Below are 4,276 nucleotides of genomic sequence, written 5' to 3'. Positions count from 1 at the left end.
TCTACAAACTAAGACAAAAATGGTTCTTTTTGGAACTCAGAATTGTTCCTTATATGGCATTGCTTCAAATGCCTCACTTCTGGAATCTTTATTTTTAAAAGTGTATACTGTATAAGGTTCTGGTTCTTCTAAATGTGATTGATGTAGTTAATCAATTCAAAAGTGATGACTGCAAGAGTTGTGACAGATTCAACAATTTAGAACAAGTTTTTAAAGTCTAATGGCACCAAAGCTTCTGAATTACAATGTTTGATATAAACACCACTGTAACACTGATTCACAGTAATGATGAAGAACTGACACAAAAATAAACTAGATAATGGCTTATTCTTATATGAACGACCTTCATAGGGTGGATCTGGAGGTCAGCACCACTAGAAGGTTCTTCATAGTGGATGATCAGTCTTGGATAGTGTCTGGTTCACTGGCAAGCCACCAATAACTTATTGTCAATGAAGTGGAAATGATTACACTGCACAAGGCAATGAAGAGAAAAACAAGAAACTAATCTTTCAACGCAGAACTGAACAGCATGGAGGACAAAAGGACAAAACTCACCCTAAAAAAGTCGGAGCGTATAAAAACTGCAGAGTATAACGGTGGACTGTAAAGAGTCAAACATAGGTGACAATAAACTGAATAGGTACACATTAACTCAAAGAAAGAGCAAAACACTTCAATGGCGACATCTAGTGGTCAAAAGTAGGAGTTGTCAGCCATAACCAACATCTGCAGCCATTTGCATCCTTCACATAGAATCATCAAGGGAGAGTTAAACATCTGTCGCCTTCAGCTTGTTTAATATTATATATATATATATAAGGCCTAAAATATATATATATATATATATATATTCTTCTTGACTCAAGCATTATCCATCTCTGTGTCGCAGCATCTAAAACTGAATAATCATAATAGGCCTAAAATAAATACAAACCTAAAAACAAAATCTGCTGCATGATGATGAACAGGATCAATCTTCTGAATGGAGGTTTCCTCATATTTAAGGCTATTTCCCAGCTGAGGAAGGATCTCTCAAATAGGGGTGAACCAGGAAGAACCGAAGATCACTGAAATTACAAAATTGTTGTAATTAGTGCAATTAGTGTTCTGGATTCAAAACGGCAGGCAAATAAGCATTTCAATGGCTGCTGGCTTCTCCATGCTCCTCATTACACAAGGACTACCCTAATATACAAAACCATCTCATTATTCCTTTTGACTTTCATTCAATCCAGACTTGCAGTCTTCTCTAGGAAGCAACACTATGGCTGTCCTTCAACTAAAGTATTTATATAGACAAAAAGACGGATAATCGTTTTATTAGGCAAGGCAAGTTTTTCTACCCCATGTTCACTTAAAATTGTAAATTCAACATTTTACCCATATAGGCCACTGATAGCATGATGGGGTAGGCCTCTCTACTGCATTATATGAATGACCCATTCAGTCTTGTTTATGAAAGCTTGCTATACACGTTGGATCTTTCCTTTCATGCAAACACAACCTTAATCCACCGGAATGATCATAGTATGTATGTGCTGCTAATCAAAACATAAGAAATTAAATATATCTTTGTTTGTTTGCTATGCACATTAACTAGGCTACATAAACTAAAACACACTATTATGTATAAATATACTATTTACTTTCAGGCAAATTTAAATGAACTCACAGTTTATACTTGCGCAACAACAACAACAATAAAAAACTGCTTTCACACTTCCTCAAATTCAAATTCGGAGCGTTGACGTTGCACGAAAGAACCAATGACGTGTGTGATATTCTTAAACCCCGCTCTCTTCTGCTTATATGGTGTTGAACGCGATAATAAGCTTAATGCAAATTGTTTAATTACGTGTTTTTTAAAGCAAAATATCCACACATACTATATTGTTTAGAGTGACAATAAGTTAGATATTGTAATGTTCTCTAACATAAAATTAATATGAAATATAAACAAATTACAAATATTTCCCTTCAGTTATGAAAGCCAGTAAGTTTATTAATAATTACAAACCAACATTTGGTAGCCTCTTTGATCTAATTTAGTGCCTAATTTGTAACCCTTTACCTGTACCAGTTACTATCTATCTATCTATCTATATATCTATCTATCTATCTATCTATCTATCTATCTATCTATCTATCTATCTATCTATCTATCTATCTATCTATCTATCTATCTATCTATTATTTTTTGTTACTTTAAAAACTGCAAACCTCATGTAAAATGAATATAGAATAGAATAGAAAAGAATAGAATAAAGCTTTCTGATGACAATAAATAATATAAATAATATTTCTAAAGGTTAAGCAACTCCTTTTTTAAAAAAACAATGTAATCCAAGGCATAGATTAAACATAAATTATGAAACCTTTTATCACGGCTATTAAGTTCAAATAAATCCACAAACTGATGGGCTGCAGTTGAGAAATCCTTCATAAGGGTCAATCTGATTCATGGACGGCCAATAATTTAATTTGAATCCCTTGTCCAAAGAGCCCCAGAAGTATTTATATGCCTTATGACTGCAAAACACTTCATTTTCACCATTCTTTCTTCATTTTTAAGTGTTTCAAGTGGAAAGTGCTACAAACCTAATGAAGCACACACTGATGCTGCAGGGCTATGCTTTTTAAATGCTGTCTAGCTCAGGGATCCTTCTTTTTATTATTTCCCTGCAAAGCAACTAGAACAGATGCAACTTTGTCCATGAATAACATACTGACTGAGATATAAATGATGCCAAAAGAGCATTAGCTCTGATACTATTAGATCTAAAACAGCTCCACTTGTACACCAATTTCTTTGGGCTTTTGTGTACAAGGAAAAAGTCTCTAAAAATATGAAGGTTTGTGTTGGCATGGTAACCACATAGTAATTTCACTGCTTTTATGGAACCAGGCACTGAACACAAATGCACAGAACAAAAAAAAAAAAAAAAAACCATCACGATTAATCTAACATCTCAGAGACCAGGTGTGTTTAGGAAGCTGATAGAAAGTCATTTCGCTGGAAAAGCTTTGTGTCTTGTATTTTTGCAGGGGTGGATGATTGTGTGGCATGCCACATGCTAGACTTTAAAAACACAGAGAGTGTGTGGGTTGTGTTTTAATACTGCATGAAACCCCACAGGTTGTCTCCTCTTTATCTCCTCTTGTGCACCAAAAAAAAATCAAATGATAATACCAATTTTTGACATATGAATAGTGGACATGACATGTTGCAGTGTCCTGCAGGGTTAGAAAGAAGTATAACAGAAAATTTAACAAAAAAAAAATAAAATAATAATTATTATTATAATTAATAATAATAATAATAATAATAATTCCTTGAAACAAAATAAAATATATTAAAAAACTTTTTATTTCAGTTATATCCCAAGGCAATGTTATTTTAATTTAATTTGATTTACTAAAAAAAAAAAAAAAAAAAAATGACAAACACATGCAACAAAAATTACTAAAACTTTAACTAAGATTAAATAAAAGCAAAATCTGAAAATAAACACTGATTCAAAATATTAATAAAAACTATAATAGTATCTCAGTGGAACTAAAATAACACTGTATTCTGCAGTATAGCTAAACTCTATTTAAATGCTGTTATTACAAATTGGATCATTTTAGTTAGTGTATAGTTACTTAGTAAGTTTTACCTCCTTATATAAACCAATAAAAAACCAAATTCATAATAAATTATTTCAATCCTCATAAAATGAATTATGCCAAATAGTTCATAAAGTCGAACCTTCTGAAGAGAATAAATGGTATTTTTGAAGATTAAGCACCTCTTTTCAAGCAATTTGTAATTCAAAGCATAGATTAAATATAAATTAAAAGCTTTTAATTTAAATAGTGATTCAATAGTTGTAGTTGCAGAAAAATATTCACACGTTAGGCTATCCCAGGTGTTTAAAACCAACATTGATCTAAAAAACTTATATTATCATACTTTTTATTAATTTTAAATGTACTTTTAATACGTTTATTTTGTAGTTTATTTTTAAAGTGTATAAGAAGTACTACGTGTGAAGAGAGTTCAACAAAGACATATCTCTGATGATAGATCAGAAATATGAAGTTTAATTCTATGCATCTAGTGGCAATACTGCCATCTCGTGTTGACATATAAATGATTTAATTCGCAAATAACGAATAAACACAACCCAAACCGGAAAGATATTTTTATTTTTTTAAATATTATTTTGAAGTTTTATTGTTTTGTTGTTTTTATTAATATATTGCCTAAATAAATATAAAAATAATTTAT

At 31.3% G+C, this 4,276-nt stretch overlaps 1 long non-coding RNA gene across 1 annotated transcript; it reads right to left on the bottom strand.

Annotated features, from left to right (window-relative positions):
- On the bottom strand, positions 1-2,023 carry LOC122138820. The gene is made up of 3 exons (XR_006155815.1): positions 1,676-2,023; positions 938-1,070; positions 1-472 (listed from the first exon to the last, which is right to left on the bottom strand). It is a non-coding gene; the product is annotated as an uncharacterized LOC122138820 (long non-coding RNA).
- Positions 2,024-4,276: the final 2,253 nt, after the last annotated feature.

The sequence above is a fragment of the Cyprinus carpio genome, chromosome B11 (assembly GCF_018340385.1).
Source record: "Cyprinus carpio isolate SPL01 chromosome B11, ASM1834038v1, whole genome shotgun sequence".
Lineage (NCBI taxonomy): Eukaryota > Metazoa > Chordata > Actinopteri > Cypriniformes > Cyprinidae > Cyprinus > Cyprinus carpio.
Note: the sequence above shows the minus strand (reverse complement) of the source record. Positions and strands in the feature narration are given on the sequence as shown.